Below are 27686 nucleotides of genomic sequence, written 5' to 3'. Positions count from 1 at the left end.
AGGCCGCTCAGCCTCACCCCAGTCCCCATCACTGCACGACCCTCCCTCGTGCCCCCCACGCGCAGCCCTGGACGCCTCCCCCGCACCCAGGGGGTCTGGGTGGCCCAGAGGGGCAGGGGCACATCCTGCCCCGGCAGCACCCAGCTCTGCAGTGAAACACGGTGGCCCCGACTCGCCAGGCTGCTCTGGCTGACCGGGCCCCAGAGGCTGGGGCAGGCCAGGGGCTTGCAAGGAGCGCTCGGGCTCCTGCAGGAGCTGCAAGGGGGCGCTGGGGAGGGACAGGTGCCACGCCAGGATCAGGATCAGGACCCTTGCATCCCCCGTGATGGCCACCAGGTGGCAGCAGAGCCCCTCTGCAGAGAGAAGGGGGGAGGGAGTCAAGGTCCCCTACCGCGATGGTGGGGGGGGGTGTTCACAGGTTTTAAGCCCAGAAAGGACTGTCCCGACCCCCAGCCCAGGCAACGAGCCCCGGGCCTGGCTCCTGCAGCAGAACTGGCGCAGGCTGGAGATGCCTGGCAGGGCCGCAGGGCAGCCACCTCCCTCGCGGCGGCCCCCGGGGCTGCTCCCAGCGCTGTGCCCCGTGCCGGGCTGCGCGTCGAGCATCCCTGGCTCCAGGACCCCCTCACCTCGGGGCCCACCAGCTCTCACCACGCACGGCACTGATCCGCACACATCCAGCACACCCCGCGCGCCCCGGCGGCCTCCCGGCTTCCCAGCCCAGCATCGCACCCAGGGCTCATGGCTCACTGCCCCCGCCACGGCCCCGCGTGCCCCCCGCACGCTGCCCAGAGCGGTCCGGGATGCGGAGGCTGCAGAGCTGCGCACCCCTGCCCAGACCAGGGAGCACGGCCCCACAGCGCAGCTCCCCATGCAACCCCGCGGCGCGCCCCGAGAGCCGGGGACCACACCGCTGACACCCACGAGGGGCTCCTGTGGGCTGCAGGCTCGCTCCCCTCCTTCCCCCGTCCCCCCATCGCGCCCCAACGCTGCCCACGGGATGCCGCAGGGTCCTTCTGGGGAGGGGACCCCAGTAGCACGACCCCCCATGTCTCCTGCTGCTGCCAGCACAGGGTCTCCAGCTGTACCCCTTCCCCAAGGGTCCTCTCCTCTGCCCCCCAAAACCACAGGAGTCCCAGGGCTGTGGGAGTCCAGCCACGGCCTGAGGCAGGATCAGCCCCGTCCAAACCCGGCCAGACATACCCCATATCCAGCACGACACGGTCGCCCCCGACACAGCCCAGGCATCACCCCCAGCCCCCCGGGAAAGCAGGGGGGCTATAGCCCCAACATCCTGCTGCTGCAAAAGGGGTTCATGGACACTCCGGAGACCCCAAGCCAGGCCGTGCCCCTCCTGCAGAGAGGCAAACCCCCCAGTCCGGACCAGTCTGAGTAGGGGGGCTATCCCTTCCTGCCCCCAGTGCAGCATGGGGCTGAGCCTTAGCGCAGGGGCAAGACCCTCCAGCCGGGACCCTGCCGGGTTGGTGCCACCAGGAGCATTGGCCCAGCCCAGCCCCAGCCCCAGCCCCAGGCTGCGGGAGCACCAGCACCTCGGGGGAAGGTGGAAACAAAAAGACCAAAAAATGATCTGACATGCACCAGCGAGAGGAGGGAAATACTCCTTCCTGGCTCCATGCAGTAAGGGGCAAAGGCCAGAAGCCTGAGAGACCCCCAGGAGAACGCAGGCACCGCTGCGCCTAAAGCATCCCTGAGCAGCGTCTGTCCAGCCTCTCCAGTGATGGGGAGTCCCCCCTTCCCTGGCGCCGGCCCCGGCCTCTCCGCTCACACAGGGACAATGCTCTTCCCGAGACCCAGCCTCAACCTGTCTGTGCTCTCTGCTGCCCCTCTTGCTCTCTCTTTCCAGCACATGTAAGCTCTGACCCCCCCATCCTCACACAGACGCTGCCTTGTGCCCTGCAAAGATTCCCACCCGCCATGCACCTGCCTGCGCAGCCCAGTCTTGCACCGCCTGCCGCGCAGCATCCCCAGGCCCTGCCTCTTGTACCAAATCACAGATAGCGAGGGGTGGCAGGGGCCTCGGGAGGTCACATCTAGTCCAGCCCCCTGCTCAGAACAGGACCAGCCTCCAGGGAGCAGGAGGGCACATAAACCCCCATGGCTCACTAAGAGCATCCGGGAATGTCTCCTTGCTAAAAGGGAGGCATATACCCAATGGAGGGATGGGGTCATCACCAAGAAGGACTATGTTACAGTCGCCCGAGGATGTAGGGGGGCAGTCAGGAGGGCCAAGGCAGAGATGGAGATAGGACTAGCTTCCCGGATTAAGGACAATAAGAAGTCCTTCTTCAAATACATAGAGGGTAAAAAGAGGGTCCCGGGTAATGTGGGGCCGCTGCAGGACACGATGGGCAACTTAGTCATCACGCCAGATGACAAAGCTAACATATTTAACGATTTCTTTGCCTCTGTCTTCCTAAGTAGGGACCAGTTCAGCCACCTCCCTGCTGGGCCCCCCTCGGGCCCCGGGAGAGACACGCCTGGGCCAGGGGTTAGCGAGGAGTTAGTTAGGGTACTTCTGGAGAGGCTGGACGTGTTCAAGTCCGCTGGTCCGGACGATCTTCACCCTAGGGATCTACAGGAACTGGCCGAGGTCATTGCGGGGCCCCGGCGTGGCTCTATGAGCACTCGTGGTGCTCTGGTGAGGTGCCGGAGGACTGGAAGAGGGCCAATGTGGTCCCTATCTTCAAAAAGGGAAAAAAAGAGGACCCGGGAAATTACAGGCCAGTTAGTCTTACCTCAATCCCGGGTAAGCTCTTTGAAAAAATTATCCTGGCACACATCCAGGAGGGCCTTGCGGGGGAATGCATGCTCAGGGGCAACCAACATGGGTTCATCAGTGGCAGGTCTTGTCAGACCAACCTGGTGGCCTTTTACGATCAGGTCACCAAATCATTAGACGCAGGGGTTGCTGTGGATGTAGTCTTTCTGGACTTCCGGAAGGCTTTCGACACTGTCTCTCACCCTGTCCTCATCAAAAAGCTGGGAGACTGCGGTGTCGATGCCCACACGGTCAAATGGGTCGCCAACTGGTTGGAGGGCCGCACCCAGAGGGTGGTAGTGGATGGGTTCTTCTCGACCTGGAAGGACGTGGGCAGTGGGGTTCCCCCGGGCTCAGTCCTCGGGCCCGCACTGTTCAACATCTTCATCAGTGACTTGGATGACGGGGTAGAAAGCACCCTGTTCAAGTTTGCTGATGGCACTAAGATGTGGGGGGATGTGGGTGCACTAGAAGGGTGCAATAGGCTACAAGCTGACCTTGACAGGTTGCAACAGTGGGCGGATGAGAATAGGATGGGGTTTAACACTGATAAGTGCAAGGTGTTGCACATGGGGAGGAAGAACCGGCACCACACTTACAGGTTGGGGAACTCCCCTCTTGCCAGCACGGAGACGGAAAAGGATCTTGGAGTCGTCATTGACTCCACGATGAACATGGGCCGGCAGTGTGGGGAGGCAGTCAAGAAGGCCAACCGTACCCTGTCATGCATCCACAGATGCATCTCGAGCAGGTCCAGGGAGGTGATCCTCCCCCTCTATGCGGCACTGGTCAGGCCGCAGCTGGAGTACTGCGTCCAGTTCTGGGCGCCACACTTCAAGAGGGACGTGGACGATATGGAAAGAGTTCAGAGGAGGGCCACTCGTATGATCAGGGGTCAGCAGGGCAGGCCTTATGAGGAGAGGCGACGGGACCTGAACCTGTTTAGCCTCCACAAGAGAAGGTTAAGGGGGGACCTTGTGGCCTGCTACAAACTGGTCAGGGGGGATCAGCAGGTATTGGGGGAGTCCCTGTTCCCCCGTGCGCTGCCAGGAGTGACCAGGAATAACGGTCACAAGCTGGCGGAGGGTAGGGTTAGATTAGATATTAGGAGGCGCTACTTCACAGTCAGGGCGGCTAGGGCCTGGAACCGGCTTCCAGGGGAAGTGGTGCAGGCTCCTAGCCTGGGGATTTTTAAAAGGAAGTTAGATGAGCACCTTGCCGGGGTCATCTGACCCCGGTGCTCTTTCCTGCCAAGGCAGGGGGTCGGACTAGATGATCTACCTAGGTCCCTTCCGACTCTAGCTACTATGAAACTATACTGCATCATCCCGGCCAAGGCCTTGTCTACCTAGTTCTTAAACACCTCCAAGGATGGAGAGTTCACAACCTATCTGGGTAACCTGTCCCAGTGCTTTACCACCTTCTTAGTGAGAAAGTTTTCCTCATATCTAACCTCAACTTCCCTTGCTGCAGCCTGAGCCCATTGCTCCTTGTTCTGTCATCTGCCGCCACTGAGACCAGCCCAGCACCATCCTCTTGCAGCCCCCCGGCAGGGAGGTGACGGCTGCTAGTCACTCCCCCTCGGTCTTCCCTTCTCCAGACTGAGTCAGCCCAGGTCCCTCAGCCCCTCTTCACCAGTCCTGTCCCCCAGCCCCACAACCATTTTCCTTGCCCTCCGCTGGACTCTCTCCAGCGTGTCCACATCCTTTCTGTAGTAGGGGCCCACATCTGGACACAGGACTCCAGATGTGGCCCCCCCCGTGCAGAAGAGGGAAGAATCACTGCCCTCAATCTGCCAGCAACGCTCCTACCGATGCAGCCCAGGATGCCGTTTCCCTTCTTGGCACCAAGGGCGCACTGCTGGCCCCGTTCAGCTTCTTGTCCCATCCCCCCAGGGCCTTTTCTGCAGAGCTGCTGACTAGCTAGTCGGCCCCCAAACTGTCCCAGTGCATGGGATTGGTCCGTCCTAAGTGCAGGACTTTGCACTTGTCCTTCCTGAACCTCATGAGATTCCTCGTGGCCCAGTCCTCCAATTTGTCGAGGTCTCTCTGAATCCCAGCCCTACCCTCCAGCGTATCTACTGCTCCCCCCAGCTTGGTGTCATCTGGGAACTTGCAGTGGGTGCGCTGCATCCCATCTTCTAGGTCGTTGATGGAGACACTGAACAACATCAGCTCTGGGACCAACCCCTGGGGCACTCCGCTTGATACCAGCTGCCAAAAGGGCATCGAGCCATTGAATGGTTTTGGTACGCAAGCAGTAGAAGGAAAACAAATGGGAGCGTGGGACCCCTGCTTACCACCTCGGGACAGCCGGTAACCGACATTCAGGAAAAAACTGAACTCCTGAATGTCCACTTTGCTTTTGTATTTCACCAGACCAAAGGGAAAGTAAAGCAAGATAAGGCTCATAGGGGACATGCCAGGAGTGACAGGCTCCCCAGTGTGGGTGCTGAGCGGGTGCAATACCAACTAGAAAAGCTAGACATTTATAAGTCAGCTGGACTGGATGGACTCCATCCAAGAGTGCTGAAGGAGCTGGCTGAGGTCATCACGGGACCCCTGCCAAAGATCTTCCAAAATTCATGGCACTCACGGGAGATCCCCGAGGACTGGAAGTGGGCCAACATTGTGCCCATCTTCAAGAAGGGGAACAGGGAGGACCCGGGAAAGTATAGGCCAATCAGACTAACCTCTATGCCAGGGACAATCCTGGAAAAGCTCATTAAAAAATATATGTGCAATACGTTCGTGGAAAGTAAGATCCTGAATGACAGCCAGCACGGCTTTGGTAAGACGAGACCTATCCATGACAATCTCATCTCCTTCTACGACCACGTCTCCGCCACCTGGGCACGGGAGACGAGGTAGACATTACACACCTAGACTTCCAAAAGATTTTTGATCTAGTATCCCATGATATCCTTGTGGAAAACCTGGAAGATTGTGGGCTCAGCTGCTCGATGGTTCAGTGGATGAGAAACTGGCTGCAGGCTAGGACCTGGAGAGTCCTCATGAACAGATCCGTGTCGTCCTCGTGTGAAGTGGCCAGTGATGTCCCTCAGGGGTCTGTACAGGCTCGGTGGTGACACCTTGACTTGCGCCACGGCCAAAAGGGACCTAGGGGTAGCGACTGACCACTGCACGAATATGAGCCGGCAGTGCGAGGCGGTGGTCAGCTGGGCAAACACCACGCTGGCCTGCATCTCTTTTAAAAGGAAGGCAGTGACACTCCCACTGTACTCAGCACGCGCAAGACCACAGCTGGAGCAGTGCGTCCAGTTCTGGGCGCGGCACTTCAACGAGGACGTGGAAGAACTTGAGCGGGTCCAGAGGAGAGCCCCCCGTATGATCAGGCACGTGCGAGGCAGCCCTACGAGGAGAGGCCGAGGGACCTGGGCCTCTGTAGCCTAGAGGAGAAGGCTGAGAGGGGACTTGGTAGCGGCTCACCGCTACATCAGAGGAGTGCATCAGGAGCTCGGTGAACAACTGTTCACCAGGGCACCCCGGGGAAGACCAGGAGCAACGGGTACAAACTCCTGGGAGGCCGCTTCAGGATTACTACCAGGAAAAACTCCTTCACAGCCAGGGTGTCCCGACTGCGCAATAAACTCCCTACAGAGGTGGTGCGGTCGCCGACCCTGGAGGTTTTCAGGAGGAGACTGGACAGTCACCACGCTGGAGTCACCTAACCCCCGTTGCCTTCCTGCCTAGAGCGGGGGCTGGACCCGATGGCGGACCTCCTCTGGCGGGCTTTAAACTAGGCTTGTTGGGGAAAGGGAAGACGAGGGTGGAGGAATCATCGGATTGCCAGACCAAGCAACACCCACAACTACAGCCCAGCCCAGCCCAGCCCAACGAGCGATAAGTATACACAGGTAAGCAACAGGGGCCAGGGCACACATCCTCAGGAGCCTCAAATGCCTCTACACAAACGCTCGTAGTATGGGCAACAAGCAGGAGAAACTCACCCTCGTGCTGGCTGGCACCAGCCCGGACACAGTGGGGATCACGGAAATGTGGTGGGACGAAACGCATGATTGGGCGGTGAATGTCCAGGGCTATGGGCTGTACAGGAGGGACAGGATAGGAAGGAGAAGTGGGGGGCGTAGCACTCTATATTAAGGAGGAATGCACATCCTCGACAATTAGGAAGGAGGCAGGGGAGGGGCACTCCGAAGTGCTTTGGGTTAGAGTACAAGGCAGTCGAGGGGAAACGGACTTAAGGGTGGGAGTCTACTACAGACCTCCCAACCAGGGAGAAGAGCTTGACCAGGAGTCCTTGGGTCAGCTCACAGAGGTGGTGAAGGCTAAGGACGTGGTCGTCACGGGGGACCTGAACTTCCCGGACATCTGCTGGGGAGAACAGTCAGCCAGGTCTGACCGCTCACGTCGGTTCTTGGCCAGAGTGCAGGACCTCCACCTAACTCAGGAGTGCGCAGCCCCACCAGGGGAGACACCTTGTTGGACCTGGTGCTGGCCACGGGTGATGACCTGGTGCGGGGGCTCGACCCCCTGGGCGACAGCGATCATCACCTGCTGGGAGTCACCATCCAGCGCAAGGTGGCAAAGGCCGGCAGCAAGGCAGCGGCCCTAGATTTCAGGAGGGCAGACTTCACCGAGCTAAGGAGGATAGTTGGAGAAGCGCTGAGGTCCCGGAGGGGAGGGGAGCCGGGTGTCCAAGGAGAGTGGTCGCTCCTTAAGGAGACGATCCTCCAAGCCCAAAGGGAGGTAATCCCAACGAGGATCAAAGGGAGCAGGAGAGCACACAAGCCCCCATGGCTCACCAAAAGCATCTGGGAATGTCTCCTGGCTAAAAGGGAGGCACGCACCCGATGGCAGGGAGGGGCCATCCCCAGGGAGGACTATACTGCGGTTGCTCGGGGCTGCAGGGGGGTCAGGAAGGCCAAGGCGGAGATGGGACTGGGACAAGCTTCCCAGATCAAGGACAAGAAGTCCTTTTTTAAATACACAGGGGGCAAAAAGAAGGTATGAGGTAATGTGGGGCCCCGCAGGACACGTTAGGAAATTTGGTCGTCACACCAGATGACAAAGCCAACATATTTAACTATTTATTTGCCTCCATTTTCCTGAGCAGGGACTGAATCAGCCCCCCACCAGGCCCCCCTCAGGCCCTGGGTTAGTGAGGATCTAGTCAGGGAACATCTGGCGGGACTGGATATATTCAAGTCAGCTGGTCCATACGATCTCCACCCCCGAGTGCGGAGGGAATTAGCTGCGGTCATTGCGGGACCCCTGGCACGGCTGTACGAGCACTCGTGGGGCTCTGGTGTGGGGCCAGAGGACCGGAAGAGGGCCAACGTGGTTCCCATCTTCAAAAAGGGGAGGAAGGAGGACCCAGGGAACTACAGGCCCATTAGTCTTACCTCCATCCTGGGCAAGCTTTTTGAGAGAGTTATCCTGGCGCGTGTCCACGAGGGGCCGGGGGGGAGATTATGCTTAGGGACAACCAACACGGGTTCATCAGTGGCAGGTCCTGTCAGACCAACCTGGCGGCCTTCTACGACCAGGTCACCAAATCATTAGATGGAGGGGTAGCAGTGGACATCGTCTTCCTGGACTTTCAGAAGGCCTTCGACACTGTCTCTCACCCCGTTCTCATTAAGAAACTGGGGGGCTGTGGTGTAGACACCCACACAGTCAGATGTGTCGCCGACTAGCTGGAGGGCCGCACCCAGAGAGCGGTGGGGGACGGGGCATTTTCAGCCTGGAGGGACGTGGGCAGTGGGGTCCCCCAGGGCTCGGTCCTCGGGCCCGCACTGTTCAACATCTTCATCAGCAACTTGGACGAGGGGGTAAAAAGCACCTGTGCAAATTTGCCGATGGCACTAAGATGCGGGGGGACATAGGCACACTGGAAGGGAGGAATAGGCTGCAGTCAGACCTAGACAGGTTACAGGGGTGGGTGGATGAGAACAGGATGGGATTCGACGCTGACAAGCGCAAGGTGCTGCACCTGGGGACGAAGAACCAGCACCATACCTACAGGCTGGGGAACTCCCTTCTCGTCAGCGCAGAGGCAGAAAAGGATCTTGAAGTCATTATTGATGCCAAGATGAACATGGGCCGGCAGTGTGGGGACATGGTCAGGAAGGCCGACTGCACCTTGTCCTGCATCCACAGATGCATCTCGACCAGGTCCAGGGAGGTGATCCTCCCCCTCTATGCGGCACTGGTCAGGCCGCAGCTGGAGTCCTGCGTCCAGTTCTGGGTGCTGCACTTCAGGAGGGATGTGGACAGCATGGAGAGGGGCCAGAGGAGGCCACTCGCATGGTCAGGGGGCAGCAGGGCAGGCGCTACGAGGAGAGGCGACGGGACCTGAACCTCCACAGGAGAAGGCTGAGGGGGGATCTCGTGGCCTGTTACAAACTAGTCGGGGGGACCAGCAGGCACTGGGGGAGTCCCTGTCCCCCTGAGCACTGCCAGGAGTGACCAGGAATAACGGTCACAAGCTGGCAGAGGGCAGGTTTAGGCTAGGTACCAGGAGGCGCAACTTCACCCTGACAATGTATGAATCTGTGAATAATACCCTCCGAGCCTGATGCTCCAGCCAGTTTTCTATGCACCTTACAGGCTGTTTATGCAGCCTGTACTTCCTTAGCTTGCCTGCATGAATGCCGTGAGAGACCGTATCAAAGCCTTGCACAATTCAAGTTGCACCACATCCACTGGTCTCCTTCCATCCAGAGCCAGTCACCTTGACAAAGAAGGCATCAGGTTGGTCTGGCACGACTTGCCCTTGGTGGATCCATGCTGACTTCTCCTAACCAGGCGGGTGATCCAGGCTGACCTGGACAGGATCAGCAAATGAGCAGATGAGAACCTGATGGTGTTTAACACCGATAAATGCAAGGTTCTCCACCTTGGGAGGAAAAACCTGCAGTGTCCTTATAGGCTCGGCAGTGTTACGTTGGATAGCACTACAGAAGAAAGAGACTTGGGGGTCATCATTGACCACAAGATGAACACGAGCCTGCAATGCGATGCTGCGGCTAGTAAAGCGACCAAAACGCTGGCGTGCATCCATAGATGCTTCTCGAGCAAATCCCGGGACGTCATTCTCCCCTTGTACTCGGCCTTGGTGAGGCCGCAGCTGGAGTACTGCGCCCAGTTTTGGGCTCCACAATTCAAAAAGGATGTGGAGAAGCTTGAGAGAGTCCAGAGGAGAGCCACGCGCATGATCAGAGGTCAGGAAAACAGATCTTACGATGACAGGCTGAGAGCCATGGGACTCTTTAGCCTGGAAAAGCGCAGGCTCAGGGGTGATCTGATGGCCACCTACAAGTTTATGAGGGGTGACCACCAGGATCTGGGGGAACGTCTGCTCACCAGAGCGCCCCGAGGGATGACGAGGTCGAACGGTCACAAACTCCTGCAAGACCGTTTCAGGCTGGACATAAGGAAGACTTTCTTTACTGTCCGAGCCCCCAAGGTCTGGAGCAGCCTGCCAGCGGAGGTGGTTCAAGCACCTACACTGAACACCTTCAAGAGTAAATTGGATGCTTATCTTGCTGGGATCCTATGATCCTGCTGACTTCCTGCCCTTTGGGCAGGGGGCTGGACTCGATGATCTCCCGAGGTCCCTTCCAGCCCTGATGTCTATGAAATCTATGAAACCACCATCTTCTCCAACAAGTGCTTAGAAATGGACTCCTTGAGGATCTGCTCCATGATTTTTCCAGGGACTGAGGTGTGCCTGATGGGTCTGTAGTTCCCTGGGTCCTCCCTCTTCCATATTCTAAAATATGGGCCCTATGTTTGCCCTTTTCCAATGACCCGGGACCTCTCCTGATCATTACGAGCTTTCAAAAGATGATGGCCAATGGCTCTGCAATCACATCAATCAACTCCCCCGGCACCTTTGGATGCATCCCATCCAGCCCCATGGACTTGTACACGTCCAGTTTTTTAAGCAGTCCCTAACCTGTCCTGAGGGCTGCTCACCTCCTCCCCACACTGCGCTGCCTGGCACAGTAGTCTGGGAGCTGCCCTTGCCTGTGAAGAATGAGGGAAAAAGGAAATCGAGTACTTTAGCCTTTTCTGCATCCTGTCACGAGGCTGCCTCCCGCATTCAGGAAGGCACCCGCTTTCCCCAATCCTCCTCTCGCTACCAACATACTTGGAGGAACCCTGCTCTCCTCTCTGCCCGCGCTCGGCGCTGGCCCCAGGGACCCCCAGAGAGGGGCCGAGGGTCTCGCCCAGGACTGCCCACCCGAGTCCGCTGTGCCTGGGGCGGCCACGACCGGGCTGGCAGCTCCGGTGTCGCACTGCCGAGCCCCTCGCCACACCGTCGCACGCCCGCCCTTCCCTGCAGGCCCCTCGGCAGGTGGCCCTGAGCACCAGGCCCGTCTGGGACGTGGGCAGGGCACGGACGCCGGACCCCGCCCCGCCAGCGGTGCCAGCCCCGGTGCTCGCCGGGGACCTCCATGCTCCCTCCAAACATCCCGCAGTGAAAACTCCCCACTGCCGCTCGCTGCCACAGCCTCCGTCATAGTCACGGACCGGTGGGGCTTGCAGGGAGCTCCTGGGGTCCCACCTAGCCTGACCCCGGCCCGAGGCAGGATCAGCCCCGTCCAAACCGGCCCCGACAAACCTTCTGTCCAGCCGCGCACCAGTCCGAGCAGGGGGAAAGCCCTTCCTGCCCCAGTGCAGCGCTGGGCTGGGCCGGGCCCGAGACCCTCCAGCCCGGGGCAGGGGGGCTGCCCCAGCGCTGGGTGCTGCAGTTCCCAATCTCTGCGCAGCAGCACGGACAGAGGCTGCGGCACTGTTGGCTGCACGTGCAAGGGACACCCAGGGGGACCGGTCACTGCGCTCAGGCTGCGGCCGGCTTCTGAGACCACGGCAGCCCTGCCCGGCCGGCTCAGCACCACGCCAGCAGCCCCGGGCTGGCCAGGACCTCTGCAGACAGCTGGGAGCAAAGCGGTGCAGGCGGGGGCCCCGTGCACCCGCAGCGGGGAGGCTGGAGCCCGAGGCGCAGGGTCCGGCTGTGACCCCACTGCCAGTTTCCCAGCCCCGCGAGGGCCGGGGAAGGCTGGGCCAGGTCCAGGCAGAGGGGTCCTGAGGACGCTGCGGGTCCTACTGACCGCCAGGACAGGGTCGTGGTCCTGCTCCAGGTGACGGCCGTGGCCAGGGCCCGGGGCCCACCCGGGAGCAGGGTCAGACAGGCGTGGGCCGCCGGGAACACAGCTCCCGCCCCGGGAGGAGGATCGCAGCCCGATACGGTGGCAGGCAGCAGCTGCTAATCCCCCAACGCTGCGGCTGCGGCTGCGGAGCCAGGCCGGCCGTGCCAGGAGCCCGCTGGGAGGAGCTGCCACCCCTCCGCGCGCCGCGAGACCAGCTCCAGCCGGCTCCGCCGCGCACCGCGAATACCAATGAGGCCCTGCACAAGCTGGGAGCATCCGGGGGCCTGCGGGCTCTGCAGGGGGGGCCGAGCTGCAGCCCCCACCGTCCTACGTCACAGCCTTGCAAGGGCCCGGCGCAGGGGATGGCGGGAGACAACCGTGGCCCTGCAATGGGACGCATTAGGACCCCAGGCTCTGCCTAGGGCTGCCCCCACCGCAGCCCCCCAGACGGCCACGTTAACCTCTCACCCAATGAGCAGGGGACTTTGGTCACCTCCTTGCACTCTTGACCCGTTGGCGCCTGCCCTCTGCCCCTCACCCCCCAAGAGCGCTGCCACCGAGGGGACACGCGGCCCATGCCACGGAGCTGCCTGACCGCCGCAGTCTGCCCCGTGGCCACGCGCTGGGGACCGCGCAGAGGGGTGCACCAGAGGCGCGTGGCCGGACAGCGCGGCAGCCACGGCCCCTGCACACTCGCGGCGTCCAGGCCAGCGCGTGGGGGTCCCGGGAGCCAGCACCGCAGCCCCAGCGCTCCCGGCTGGCTGCACCGTGCTCAGCTCCCCAGGACGAGCACCGTGCTTCAGGCACCAAGCGGTTAACAAGAAGCAGGCAGACGATGCGACGCGCAAGCGCTTGGCTCCAGCGCCTTCCTCCCACGCGCCCCCCGCACGCCCCCGGCTCAGCCCCTGCCTGCGTCCACGCCGCGCTGCTGACGGGGAAATTATCACCCTCCTCTCCTTGGGACCGCAGCAAGCTGTCTCCCTCCCACACACATGAGGTCACCCCCCGTCACTCCATGCCGCCCCCGGGCGAGCCCACGGGGGCTGGCCCCCGCACGGGCGCCGGAGCTGAGTCAGACGCAGACCCTGGTCGCAAGCCCCCGCCAGTCCCGAGCTGCTGACGGTGCCGTTTGCTGCGCTCGCTGCAACGTCAGGCTCTGGCTGCCGCACTCATTAACGCTCTCCCCGCACTTCTGAACGCGGCATCGCATCCAACCCGGCGTCCTGGCCAAAGCCCGGCGTCTCCCCTCCCGAGCCCCCACCCCTGGGTGCCAAGCAGAGGTTGGCTGGGCACTGGGCAGGGGCGAGCTAGGTGCAGCGATGCCCACGCTCTGCTAGACACTTCTCAGGCTTCTAGCTTTGCCGGTTGCCACTCAGGGCCAAGAAGGAATTGTTTTCCCCTCCTGCTGTTGCATAACAGGTTTTTCACCTTCCTCCACGGTGTTGGCTGCAACTGAGGCTGGGGATGGGGACTGGGCCATGCCAGGGTTGGGGGCAGTTTTGCTCAGAGGTGGGACACGGGGTTTGTCTGGGTTGGTTTGGACGGGACCGGATGTGAAACCAGGGCTCTACAACTCCTGCGCTGCACAGACCCCGCGGGGACGAGCACTGAGCATGGCGGGAGGCAGAGAGAGGCTCACCGAGCTCCTCTGCACCCGGCCCTGCCTCTGCACACAGGACCCCTCCCCAGACCCCCCGCTCAGCCCCGCAGGATGGCAGAGAGGAGCCAGGGAAGCTGGGACAAGCAGACAAGGGAAAGGGCAAGAGGCCCCGCAGTCGCTCACGTTTCCCCATCCGGCTGATGGAGAGCGTGGCTGGGCCAGGAGGAGGCTGGCCAGGGCTCTGTGGCACAGCAGGCCAGCCAGACCGCTCAGACCTAGCAGGGCATTTCTTACCGTCTCACAAAGAGACTTGCCCAAGGTCATATGGGCAGCCTGTGTCGGAGCAGGGGCCGGACCCGAGTACCACGAGCTACAGGAACACCTCGGACATCGCGACCGCGGGAGCCGCGTGGGCCTGACAGTCTGAGCGCCCGAGACACCAGCTCATGGGGAAAGCTTCCAACACCAGCCGCTCTTCTCCAGGGACCCCCGTGCCCTCGGTGCCGCTCCCCCCTCCCCAGAAGCTGCCGCTGGACACGGCGGATGCCCCTCCACAGGCAGACGGAGCCTGGCACCAGCGAGGAGGCAGGGCCAGAGGCAAACCCGACAGCAGGCGCCCCCCCGGGGTCACAGGTCTAGGTCGACTGACGCCCCTTCCTAATGAGATGCAAGCTGGATCCACTGCCAGCTGTCGCTTCAAGTGGGTCCCCGCAGCCAGCATCCCTGGGGAGGCCCCAAACCACGAGCTCCCGCCCCGGCGCCTGACGGGCTACCTGGGCTGGCCAGGACAGACCGCCCAGGGACAGCGCGGCTGCAACGGGGCGGGGGTCAGGACGGGGGCTGCGAGCGGCGGGGTCACTGGGCTTCTGCCCAGCCCTGCCTCCTGGCTCCCAGCCCGCCCCTCGCTTCCAGACAGCACCGAGCACGAGCCCGGAGGAGGAGCCCCTGGCTGAGGCAAGCGAGCCTGAGTCATAGTTTCCTAGTAGCTGGGGTCAGGAGGGACATGAACAGATCATCTCGCCTGACCCCCTCCCACAGGCAGGAGTGAATGCTGGGTTCACAAGACCCCAGACAGGTGGTCGTCCAACCTCCTCTGAACTGGCCCAAGGCAGGGGCGAGGACCACTTCCCTGGGAAGCTGGTTCCAGATTTTGGCCACCCTAGCTGTAAAATATTGCCACTTGATCTCTAACCTAAACCTGTTCTCCATCAGCTTATTCCCATTGCTCCTCGTCACCCCGGGTGGTGCTGGGGAGAAGAGGGCTCTGCCTAGTCATTGCTGATCTCCCCTGATGAGTTTGTAGGCAGCCACCAGGTCTCCCCTCGGCCTCCTCTTGCTGAGGCCGAACAGGTTCAGGTCCCCAGTCTCTCAGGAGGGATGTGGACAACATGGAGAGGGTTCAGAGGGGGAGCATCACCTCTCTGGACCGGCTTGAGATGCACCTTTGGGTGCACGACAAGGTCTGGCTGGCCTTGCTGGCTGCGGTCTGGCATTGGCGGCTCATGCTCATCTTGGAGCCCCAGCAGCTCCAGGAGGACGCAAGGCAGGGCCGGCTCAGGGTTCATCCACTGCTGCCCCCCCCCGGGAGACGGCCCCGGGTTACTGCCCTCCTCTGCAGAGGAGGAGCTGGGGCGGAGAAGAGGAAGGGAGCTGGTCTTCCTCCACCCCCGCCAGCTGCCCTGCAAATCTGCTTGGAGCCGGACCGCAGAGCCCAGCCCCTCTGCCTGTGCAAGGCTCACATGCTCAGGGCCCCGATCCCGGCGCGGGGGACATGGGGATGCCCTGTGCTCTGGGGGCCTCTCACTAAGCACCACCCAGCCCCGCCGCCCTGCGCAGTCTCGAGGATCATCAGAGCTGCCGTGCGGCGGGTCAGACCCCGTCTTGGGTCTCGCGTGTCGCAGGCGGCAGAGCACGGGGCTGAAGGGAGAGCGACTGGTGCTGAGCGGGGTTTTCCCCTGCTCCTCTCCCACTTGCAGCCCCAGCATCGAGGGCCAGGCAGGGTGATGCAGGGGCCGTGCCCCTCGCTCCCTGCCCCAGAGCCACTGACGCCCCTTTCCTCCCAGCACGTGTCCGAGCCCCGGCGAATCTGCCTGGACTCTCGGCTCCCGCCGGTCTGGGGGCCACGAGCCCCATGCACTGGGGGAAGAAAACTTCCTCGTGTTCATTTTAAACTTTCTGCTTGCTCGGTTCATGCTGTGTCCCCTTGCTCCTGTCTGGTGAGAGACAGTAAATCCCTAGTAACTTCCCCCTCACCATGTAGTGTGTTGTGAACCCTTCTCCTCTCCCCACTCCCTTCTAACCGGACCAGCCTGGCTGGGTTAGTTTCTCATCCTAGAGCAGCCCCTCCATAGCCCTCATCAACCCTGTCGCCCTTTTCTGCACCTTCTCTAGCTCTTCTTGGACAGGGTGGATTAAAAATAAATAAATAAATAAAAATCAATAACTTTTTTAAAAAAATAAATAAATAAGTAAAATAAAAAAATCAGATTTTTTAATTTAAATCAGACTTTTTGATTTAATTGTATTTTGATTTTTTTGTTAAGGTGCTTTTAAAAAAATAAACCTATATATAAACACAGTTTTAATTTAATATATATTAAAGCTCGAAGATATCATGATGGGATAGGGACTATCACTTCTAATTATATACTATTTGAGATGATATATTGATGTAATCTTTTTCGAAAAGTTTTATAAATAGGTCACAACAGGCCATGGACTATATTAGGGGCCCAGTCTTATGGTGTTCCCAGATTAGTAAAGATTAAAGAAAACCACTCTACCCAGTGGGACTCGGTGCAGAAGATCCCATTAAGCATCTCTGTGATGCTCAGTTTCGGGTCTCAAACTGCACATCTGTGACTGCAGAGATAAGAGCAGTACATGGGGATGAGAGGTAGCAGGCCTGATACCCACCCATCAGCCCTCTCGCCTCTCTGCAAGTTTGTGCACACAGAGTTAAGCCCTCCCCCTCTCTAAAAGTGCAAAATTTCAAGAAGTTAAATAGATAAAGGATATCAAACAAGAATGCACTTTCTGTAGAAAACAATGATTCACTCGAGGTTTCCTGACCACTGACTGAAATCGTGATTTGAATCAAAACCACTCTGCTTTTGAAGGTGTGGGGACCAGACCTGGGCACAGCAGTCCAGGTGTGGACGCGCCAGGGATGTACAAAGGGGCATCATGATACCTCCCATTTTGGTTACAATTCCCTTCTGAATTATTCCCAACGGCCCATGGCTTGTTCTAGACGGGGGTCGGCAGAGTATCGAAAACACCCGCAAACCTTGCCACTGGCGTGCTGGGGCGGACGGCAGGGGAGCCACGAGGGGCGCGTACCTTGTTGTGGCGGCGCAGCCCCGGTCCCTCCCCCAAGATGCGTGTGCCAAGCAAAACGTCTTCACGTGCCACGCTCTGCCACGCGTGCCACGGTCCGGCCACCCCTGTCTAAAGCAACCTGGCAGACCCTTCCTGCGCGGCGCTGGACCAGCCAGGCAGGGACGATCCGACAGTCCTTCTGGCTGGGGACGGGGACCCTGCACCCTTCAGGTCAGCACCCCCTTCCCTGCTCCCCAGCAAGCCAGCGCATTTCTCCTGCCAGCCCCACGCCCCAGCGGGGTCCGACTGTGGGGCCAGGGCTATTCCAACAGCCCCAGCTGGGTAACGCTACGGGGCGTTACCCCTAAGCAGCGGCACCTGCCACGAGGTCAGGACGGCGATGCTGAGCGAGGCGGCGGGGAATGCAGAAGAGGGCCTGGGCCCACCACAAGCATCTGCACAGAAAGGCCCCCAAAGCACCTGCCCCAGGCCAGACCCGCCGGGGCACGGGGAGCAGCTGCTCATCAGTGCCAGGCCTCGGCTTCACAAGGCCTGCGTCTCTCCCTCGCCCCATTCAAGCTCATTACAGGCCTTGAACAAGCTCCCCTAAAAGGGCACAACGAGGCACTAAGTCCCGGCAATCAGGGAACGCCAAGGCCCGCCGTCCACACAGGCCAGACTCGGCCCCTCGGCGCGTCCCCACGCGCTGGATGAGGCGCAGTGCCGTGGAAGCCACCACACGTGACTGTGCCGCCGCAGACGCACACGATGCAGACGTGCAAGGGGCTGCGAAGGCAGCAGGGAGCCCGGCATTCCCGAGCATCCGAGAGTCGGACCTGGCCGCCGCGGCCGTAGGATCAGAGAGAACCTAAGAGCCGTGGAGGTCACGTCTCATCCAGGATCAGGCATCCAAACCAGCCCAGACAAACCATCGCCTCAACTGTATGCAGGACGCTTGTCAACCCTGACACAGCTCAGACCTAGCACCCAACCCTGCCGCAAGGAAAGCAGGGGCACCGCGGCCGCCAGCGTCCTGCCTCTATATAAAGTTGTCAATATACGCTCAAGAGATCCTGGGTAGAGGACTGTGCCTCTTGCTGCAGCAGAGGAAGGCAAAACCCCCCAGCCCCAAGCAGTCTGAGCAGGGGGAAATCCCTTCCTGCCCCAGTGCAGCGTGAGTGCGGGGGCAAGACCCCCCAGACAGGATGCCGTGGGGTCGGTGCGAGCCGGAGCAGTGGCGCAGCCTGGTCCCATCCCCAGCCTGGGCTGCAGCAGCACCAGCGCCTGGGCGAAGGCTTAAACCCCCCACAACAAGTTGCAGAAAGGGAGAGGTGGGGGGGAACAATCAGAAAGGCAATTAATCAGACATCCCCACAGCAGAGCACAGGCATCGATGCACCCAGATGATCCCCCACCAGTGGCTGCCCAATCGCTCCTGGACACCTCCAGCGATGGAGAGTCCCTCCTTCCCGGGCACCTCTCCCATGGCCTCCCTGCTCCGACACTGCAGAAGCGTCTCCCGATCTCCAGTCTAAACCTGCTTTGCTGCAGCTTCCAGCCATTGCTCCACGTCCTGCTCTCTGCATCAGGAGAGGAAAGGGGCGTTCCTGCAGCTGTGTCCCCAAATGCCATTACTAGCATTCACTTTGCTCCGAGGCACCTTACCGTCCCTCCCATATCAATTTCCTACGGTTTCTAGCTTTGATTTAGGTTCACTGCCATCGATGTCTGCGTTTCCCCCCATGCATTAGTGCTCGTTTCCATAAAGGTGGGTTCGTTCTTCCCTCTGACCCAGGCTGACTCCAGAACCGGAGCGGCCTCCTTCCTCAGTTGCGCAACTCTGGCTTCTGGGCACTTGGAAAGGCTTTCTTCATCAACTTCCAGCTCTCATCTACATCCCTCCATTTCAGGTTTTCCTCCCAATTGTTTGGCTTACAATTATTTTCATGGTTGTGAAGCTGGCCCTTCAAAGTGCCCAGTATAAGCGGTACCAGTTTGGGCGTCACCCACGCGACTGGTCAGGGTTTCCTGTTGTGAAGAAGGTGGCAACTTCTGTAATATGCTTATGAACCACGTGAGCACTTGGCCTCCCCTTGCACCGTTCCACCAGCCACGCACAACCGGGCGGACAGGGCAGTGGCTGGCAGCTTGCTCACTGCTCTCCGGGCACGCCTGGAAGATGAGAGCCCAGCACAGCTCACCCCTCTAGCATCGAAGACTGGGATGGACGACACTGACTGAGGGCTTGAACAACCCTTGCACCCATGATACCTGCCCTGCGATGCAATGGATTTGCCCTGAGCGATTCCTCTTTTACCTGCTTCCATCCCCTTGTTATCTGGGGTCACTACAAACAACCCCCTTGCAAGCACCAAGCCGTGCCTGGAGCCAGCCTGGGTCCCCGCAGGCTCCTGGTGCCCTGCTATGCCCCCGGCACACCTGTTCCTCGGGTCAAGGAGGTCCCTCTGTGCAGCCCCCCCCGGGTAGCTCGTTGCATGCTACATGCTTTGACGGTAGGAATGGCGACACCGGTGCCAAAGGACTGAATGCAACAAGTTACTTGATTTCAGCGAGCGCAGGCCCCGGCCACCCAGCTCAGGGGCGCGGGGCTCTGCAAGCCATCGCCGAGCACTGCCGGCTGCTGCTGACGCTGGTCGCGCCCAGGTCTCTGCCCCTAGCAATGACCATGACTCCACGCCAATGGAGCACAAGCCGGCTGAGCGTCGTTTCATAGCTGGTTGGGTCGGAAAGGACCCGAGCGGCTCGAGTCCGACCCCCTGCCCTGGCAGGAAAGAGTACTGGGGTCAAGCGACCCCAGCAAGGTGACTGATAATCTGACGGCACTTGGAAAACAAGCACAGACCCCCCCCAGCACGTCCTCCTCTCCCTCCTGCAGACCCCGTCCCCCGGCTGGCCCAGAAAGCGATGCTGTGATGCCGTCAACATGGGGGCACGCACCGCGCTCGACACCCCGACACGGCGCCTGCTCGCCGCAGCGCGACTCCTGCTGCGCTCCAGGGCCTCGCCTCGAGCAAGAGGGTGCTGCTAACGGGCACCTCTTGCAAAGTCCAGTATCCTCATCCTGGCTGCACAAACCTCCCAGTTATTTCCAAGCAGGGAGAAATTCCCTGCCCCACCACGGGACCGGTTCTGCACTGCCCAGGCACGATGCTGGGAGCCCCCACCCCAGGGTCCTGTACAAGAGGAAGCAGGCCAGGGCACCAGCCATGAGCACGGCGGCAGCGAGAACCTCTTCAGCTTATTAAAGTCCTCCGAGCCAGGCAACCCCTCTCCGCCTGAGACCAGGGTGCAAAGACACCCGGGCTCATGCCCACCTCAGTGCCAGGAGACCTAGGACAGCCGCGGCCATGGCCACGACCCCCTGGGGCAACTACCCAAGTCCAGAGACCCCCCGCAGGAGCCGCAGCCCAGGCCCTGCATACCTCCTGCTGTACGAAAGCCCTGGACAGGAGTGGCAGACGGCCGAGCCAGGGCTGCAGCACAGCCCGGGAGGATGCTGGAGCACAGGACCACGGCAGCGGTGGGTGCCCAACCCGCGCCCCAGCACCGGAGCAAGGGGAAGGGAGCCGGTGCAAGCCCTGGGCTGTGCCCTGGCCACCCTGCCGCTGGCAGGGACTGCCTTCGGTTGCTGCATGCTTGCAGGACCTCAGTAGAGGCCTCACGCCCCACGCCACAGAGACCCATCAGCACTCGGCCCTGCCATCAGTCACGGGGCTGTAGGCCATGCTGGCTCACAGGCCACGACCTCTGCCTGGAGGCGGTGGCCGGACCAGGAGTCTCCCAGGCTCCAACACAGACTGCGGCACCGGGAGAAAGGCTTCGGCTTTGCAGAGCAGGAGCGCTCACACTACGGCGCTGGCATCCTAGAGCCTCGGGCTGCCAGCTCCGTGCTGAACGGCCTCTCCATCAGCTCCTCTTGCCACCCTGCCCTGCCGCGGGCGGCTAAATTTAGCACGTGCACATCTGCTGCTACCCCAGGCCCAAGAAACCTGGCGCCGTGCCGCATGCCTGCCACGGTCACATTCCTTAGCCCCTTCCCAGTGGGTGAGGACAGCAGCCCCCTCCCCGCAGCCCGGCGCAGCGCGTGCAAGCCCCAGCCCTGCCCTGGGATGAGAACAACGCCTGCAAAGGGGGAAGGAAATTCCTTGCCCGGCCCTGCCTTGCCCCTGGCAGGACATTGCAAGGGCTCCATTGCACCCAGCAGCGTCCGAGCCTCACAAGCGGCTGTGTCGGGGCCTTGAGCGGACAGCCGGACAAGGCCAGGACCCTTCTCCGAGGCTCCAGCTGCCGCCGCAGGGGCACAAACTCCCATCGCAGCCCTGAGACCCGCAAAGCCTCCTGCACCCTCTGCCGAAGGAAAGCAACAGTCCCGGTGCCCCTTTGTTCCTATGCAGACTCCGATCCAGCTGCACACACGAGACCCCACACGCTTTCCTGGGAGGCTGCAAGCGCCTCCCTGTAGCCCCGGGCCTGGGGCAGGACCTGCTACGTGGCACCAGCGAGGCAACCCAGAGCAGGGGCCACGCTCTTTGCCAAGGGCCCGTCCAGTGGGCAAGGGGCACGGCATGTCGCACCGGGCAGCCTCGCTGCTCTGGGTTTGCCAGCCGAGGCCGGCGTCCGCTCCTCTCCTTGAGCTAGATCCACAGTTCCCTGGCCGCGGGCGAAGGTGCCGAACGTAGGGTGACACATTCAATTAGATTCACTGCTAATGAGGTTTCCTGCTACTTTGCTGCTTAATTAACTGGTGAGAGGCATGGGTGCCCTCGAAGCAGAGGGCAATCGTTGGCAGGGCCTCTGCTCGGAGCATGACCCCGCGCTAGGAGAAACCCTTGCTCCCGGGCTGCCTCGTGCCGACCGCGGCCCCTGCCCAGCCGGAGGCCCAGGGCACAGACCCCAGCTTCAAGCTGAGGCCCCGCAGCCCTGAACCATGAACAAGCAGCCACGTCTGTGGCTGAAATGCACCTGCTGAAGGACAGCCCGGGGCCATGCGGGGCACGCAGCCTGGGAGCTCCCCTGCATCCCCGGCATCAGGCACAGAGCTGCAGCATCCGTCTGACCTCTGCGCAGCCTCCGGCGTCGTGCACAGCGCAGCAGCCTGCATTACGGCCAGGCAGGTCGGACGGCGATGCTCCCCCGCAGCAGCGCGGAGCAGTGGGGCCGGCTGGGCACCGTCGTCCCCGTCCCTCAGCACCCCCGGCAGCTCGGCCACCCCAGAGTGACTCAGCCTGGCGTGGCGCTCGGTGACTCAGCTGCCACCTCCCACGTGCCACGCTGCCGGAGCCTGACTCACCGCGCTGCCGGGGGGGGGGGGGGGGGGGAGCACAGCCTGGGGCCGCACTTGATGCCTGCCCCACTGCCTCCCCCCGCGGTGCCGGGTGGGCAGGGTCCTCCCAGCCCAGCGAGGGGGAGCACGACACGCATGCTGGAGCCTCCCCAGCTCGGACACGGGGAAGCGTGGGACACGCAGCTGGACCGTGGGGTGAGGGCAGAAGCATGCTGGGCTGCGAGTGGCAGAGCTGTGAGGCTGGCAGGGAGCTCCAGAGGTCTCATCCAGCCCTGCCCAGATCAGACACAGTCGCCCCGACAGCCCCGGGCATCACTCCTGCCCCTGCCACCAATGTCCTGCTGCTGCAAAGAGTGTTAACGTGCACCCGAGAAAAAAGCCCACACACCCCGCTACAGAGGAAGGCAACCCCCCACCCATTCCCCCCAGTCTGACCAGGGGAAAAACTCTTTCTTAACCCCAGACACGATACTGAACGTGCCCCACTCCCAGCTGAGCTGGCACTGACGCCATGAGGCCTCGCCACGCCTGCAGGCAGCCTGGCACGTCCAGCCGGGAGATACCCGCCCTCCTCAGCTCCAGAGGCCCGGTGCAGATGCCCAGCACCGACACGGTCAAGCATGCCCCGCTGTCCATGCACAGAGGGAACAGGGCGCTCCACCCCCCCAGAGCGCGGGTGCGGCGCAGCTGCGGGGAAAAGCAGCCCCTGCTCCCACCCGACCCAACAGGAGGAGCCGCTGGAAGCCACGCAAGCCCACCCACAACAGCCGGGACCAGCCACGGAGGAGAGGGACCCCCGGCTGCAACCAGGTTCCCTTCTATGCGTCAAGGTCACAGGGTGCGGAAAGGACACGGAGGTGGAAGGACAGGGGCTGCCCCGCACCGCAAATGCCCCTTGCTGCTCCCAAGGCACAGACAGCGCAGATCCACGGGGCTCCGGGCCCATCCGGATCCGTCCGCGAGCTGACAGGCCCGGGAGGGCAGCCACGGGGATCTTGCGATGGGAAATGCAGTCGGCCACGGCCTCGAGGGTACCAGCTCCCCGCGAGGCAAGCCAACGGGCCCAGGAGGGCTGCGGCAGGGTCTGTTAGAGAGGTTGGATTAAAGCAGAGAACAACACGAGCTGCTCTGTAAGCACCTCCCTGTTGCGCATGGAAAGAGAAACCCTCGTTGTGGGCACTTCTCCTTAAGGCACACATCAGGCCTGCGAGCAGGCATCATCACACCACTTCTCTGAGAGGCACGATGAATTTCAGATGGATGGAGACGAGCTGGCAGACGCCTAGGGACCGCGGATCAAGACCCGACTGCATTCGGCCTGGGCCTAGGGAGGACAGTCCCAACAAGTACGCGTGTGACCTTACTTGGTGCTTCAAAGGGTGCAACTCTCCCACAGCTGGAGAGCAGGTGAGCAAAGCTGACTGGGTGGGAAGATTAGCCAAAAAACAGGAATGAAGATTGGGAGGCCTTTAAAAAAAAGTTTTGGTAAACCAAAAAAAACCCACAATTCACCATGTAAAAAGGACAACCTTGGCTTAAGCCTCAGCCAGGTTCAGCAGTAATGCAAAAGCAACAAACAGGAACTAGAAAAGGAAGAAATAACACATGAAGGAGGAAACAGCAGTCGGTATAACTTGGGCACTGTCAAAAATTGATAAGGGAAGCTCAAGATGAGAGGGAAAAAAATCCTAAAGCCAACAGGAAGGTGCTTTTTCAATGAATTAGAGACAAAACCTCCTAGAGAGGATACACATCGATAATACGGAGATGGTAAAAATGCCAATAAGGACACCAAGAGAGCATGAGCCTTCGACCAGCCCTCCCGCTCTGCACCTGGGACGAAGCAGGGCCGCGTCCTCACAGAAGATGAAAACAACAAACGATTTTCTAGACTATCAGCAACTCAGAAGGATGTCAGCATCCACGAGGATCGATGCTTTCAAACCAGGCCGTACAAGTGGCATAGGTGCCGCGCAAGAGACCTAAAGGAATTAGCAGAGCGGCACCCGGTCTGCCGCCAATGGGCATTTTTAATACACCTGGGAATAACGAAGAAGTTCGTGGAGCGCCAGGAAAGCGCTAACGTCACAACCACGCTCATATCACCAACGCTCGTGTGCGCTGCGACCCCAGGCACAACAGGCGGCCTGGCTCCAGACAAAATAACGGAGAAGCCGAAACAGGGTTTAATTGATAAAGGAATTAATAGATAACAAAATAACTGCTACCGCCAGCATGGCCTCATGGGAAACAGGGCTTGTCAAACCAACTGATGGCCTTTGGAGGGGAGACTGCCGGCCTGGCCGATAAAGGTAACTGCAGATACAAGCTATTTGCCTTTAGGGAGGAGTTTGACCGAGCGCCACACAATGCTCTCGCTCCAGCCAGCACCGCGCAGTCGGCAAGCCACGTGGGACCTGCGTGAGGAACCGGGCCGGTGGCCGGTCTCAAACGGCAGCTGCAAACGAGAGCGTCGGCAGGCCCAGTGCTGCCTGACGTTTCTTCACGTGCGTTTTAATGCAGGCCAGATGCAAGCCCACGCACCCTGGGACGAGGCCCTGAGGCCCCAGGATCTACATCCCGGAAAGCAGCGGGTCCAGCACGGACCCAAGAGTCCTCGGGGCACAAACGTCAGCAGCCAGCGACGGGCAGCTCCACTTCCGAACGCGGCACCGGTGAGACGGGCGTGGGAACGCAGCCTGGCGCCCACGTTTCAGAAGGACACTGAAGCACGGGAGCATTGAGTACAATCAGCGCATGCGATCCAAGGACAGCAAGAGACTCGGGCGATTTGTTCAGGACCGAGAGGCGCCTCGATCACAGCCCGTTAGCACCGTCGGGGAGGAAATGCAGGGACCCAAGGGCTTTCCAGTTTAGTGGAGAAAGGCAACACTGGAAGCTGAAGTCAAATGAATGCCAATTAGAAAGTAGGTCCCAACTGTGAACCGTGGGGGTGATTCAGCACAGGACCGCGGCGAAGTGACGGACTCTCCATCTCTGGATGAATCCAGGCCGGAGCCTGCAGGAAGATGCTGTAGTTAGCAAGTCTGTCGGCCCAAGACTGGGGTAACGAGGAGAGAAGGAAAGACCTGTAATATCCAGGACAGCAGGCTACATGAGCTAAAGCCCCTCTAACTGGGACCCCTATGAAGCCCCAGCATTGCCCACAGGCCCCTTCCCTGCCTGGCACTAAAGCACAGCCGTCTATTCCACCTTTAACACCCTGCCTTTGACCCCTCGCAGCCCCGGACCTGCCGGGTCCTGCTCATGCAACGTGCTGCGGACACCAGCGCCTCCACCCCCCAGCTCGGCGCCTGCACCTCCCCACGGGGTTGCTCGGTCCCGGAGCCGCGGGGCCGGCAGGAAGCTGTGCAGCTCGCATCTGGCCCGAGCCTGCCTGAGGCAGGACCAGCCGCGTCCAAACCAGCCCACACAAACCCCGTGTCCGACCTCTTCGTTAAGAGACTGCCAGCCCGGACCCCGGCCCTGCCCCCAGTGACGCAGGGGCATCGCGGAGCCAGCCTCCAGCAACCAGCCCTGCAGCCAGTCTCGCGGTTAGCACCCTCATCCCATCTCCTCCCACCCGTCGGCTGCCTCGGTCCGGACTTTTCTGGGCATTTCGTCCTCCCTTGGCTTTGCAATGGCACTTTCAGCGTCTCCTCCTCCTCCTCTGTGGGGATCCCGCAGCTCTGCCCTCAGCCCTGACTCTGCTCCTGCCCGACCTCTGGACCATCTCATCCGCAAACATAAAACCCCACCACCACCTCCCTGCAGATCCTGTGCAGGTTTGCGCCCCACTCCGGACCCGCTCCTCGTCCCAATGCTGATCTTGGCCTGTCCTGCTGACGCCTACCTCCGATGATGCACCCGGGACTCAGCTGTGCAGCGGTAAAACCAAGCTCCGACTTGCTCTGCCCAACACCCCCATGTCTCGATCCCCGCGGGCACCGCCACCATCCAACCCATGCCCGAGACCACAACGCGGGCGTCACCTGCAACACACCTGCACAGGCCCCCGCAGCCCCACGGATGCAAATCCTGCCAATTCTTCCTGCACCACATCTGAGACAGCCTTCCCCCTCCCTGCACACGCCGAAAGCTCACGCTCAGGCTCTCAGCATAACACGTCTTAATTACTGAAACACCCTCGTTTCTGGCAAATCACAAAGCAGTGGGGCGGGAAGGGACCTCGGGAGGTCACGTCTAGTCTGACCCTGCCTGAGACAGGATCAGCCCAGTCCCATCCCCAGCCTGGGCTGCAGCAGCACCCTGCACCTTGGAGGCAGGTGAAAAAACCCTGTGACACCTGTAGCAACAGGAGGGGGAAAAAATTCTTTCCTGGCCCCATCAAAACCTGCCAACAGCTCTGCCACCAGTGTGGCGAGACCACTGATGCCACGCAGCCCCCCGACAGCTCTGCAGCTCCCCATCTGCCGCCTCTCCACCGCTGGACTGCCACGGCTTGGTGTTTCTGTGCAGCGCCAGGCACACTGAGGTCCTAACAGGGCTGAGGTTCCTGGACAATGCAAATAAGCAGCAGTGAACATGTTAATGCTTCCACCTCCACAGCGATGGATGTCCGGCTGGAGAAGGAACGTCAGTCAAACATGCCGGCAGCTCCCTGCAGCTCCCCTCGCAGATGCACACCCCTGCGCACACCCAGAGGCTCAGCGGCCATGGAAGGGACAAGTGCCCTCCGAGCCAGAGTCCCTGCTCAGGCCCGCGCCCCGAGAGTAACACTAGGAAAGGAAGGACGCTGTACCCCTGCCCTGGGAGCAGGCAGTGCCCAAAGCAGACAGCCAGGCCCAGCGATCACAGCCGTTCATGGGAGAGGCAATAAACTGACGTGCGGTGGCTCCTGCACTGCACCCAGAGATTGGCATCGGCCTTACGGGGCCAGGATCTCGGCTCGACTAGCCAGAGCCAGCGGCTTCCCTGTTCTCTGTCCTGCCAGCGTGGGGGCTGCTCCAACCGCAGCAGGGCGTCGCGCCGCCCTGCGAGGAAGGACTGTGTCCGCAGAACGAGTCACCCGAGCCGCGGTCCGCAGGGGCAGCTCTGGCTTGGCCTGGCTAGCAGAAGCCTCCCTTCCCGACAGCAGAGCGCTGGCCCGACGCATGCAAGTGCCACTTAGGTCTCCCCTGCACACGCTCCGATCCAGGCCGGGGACATGCACACCTCAGTCCCAATGCGCACGGATGGCACAGTCAATGCATGCACGCCGTCTTGGCCCTGGTGCTCTTCGCAACACGCCCAATGCAGGCGAGCTGCTGCAGCCCTGGGCAGCGCGTCCACCGCATGACCGGCCTGGCGCCGGGGCAGGAAGAAATCTCCCTCGGCAAGGGCACGGCTGCTGACGCCAGCGGGATCTTGGACTCCATTTAAGCAGGGTTTCTGGCCCTACGGCTCTGGTGGGACTGCCAGCCACGACCATGGCACCCGCCGGAGCTGGCCAGTGCTGCCCAGGCACCAGATGGGAATTCAAGAGACTCCTCACTTTCCCCCTGCTCCAAACTCCCAGAAGACAGAGAGCACCAGACGCCAT

The 27686-nt window shown here is 61.0% G+C and overlaps 1 protein-coding gene across 2 annotated transcripts in view; it reads right to left on the bottom strand.

The window, feature by feature from the left end:
* The window catches only part of AGAP3 (ArfGAP with GTPase domain, ankyrin repeat and PH domain 3), a 111453-nt gene that overhangs the window by 72405 nt on the left and 11362 nt on the right, over positions 1–27686 (bottom strand). The window lies entirely within an intron of this gene.

This window comes from Crocodylus siamensis, chromosome 5 (assembly GCF_052110815.1).
Source record: "Crocodylus siamensis isolate JL-2025a chromosome 5, ASM5211081v1, whole genome shotgun sequence".
In the NCBI taxonomy this organism is placed as follows: Eukaryota; Metazoa; Chordata; order Crocodylia; family Crocodylidae; genus Crocodylus; species Crocodylus siamensis.
The sequence above is the reverse complement of the archived record's forward strand: the minus strand, read 5'-3'. Positions and strand labels throughout refer to the sequence as shown.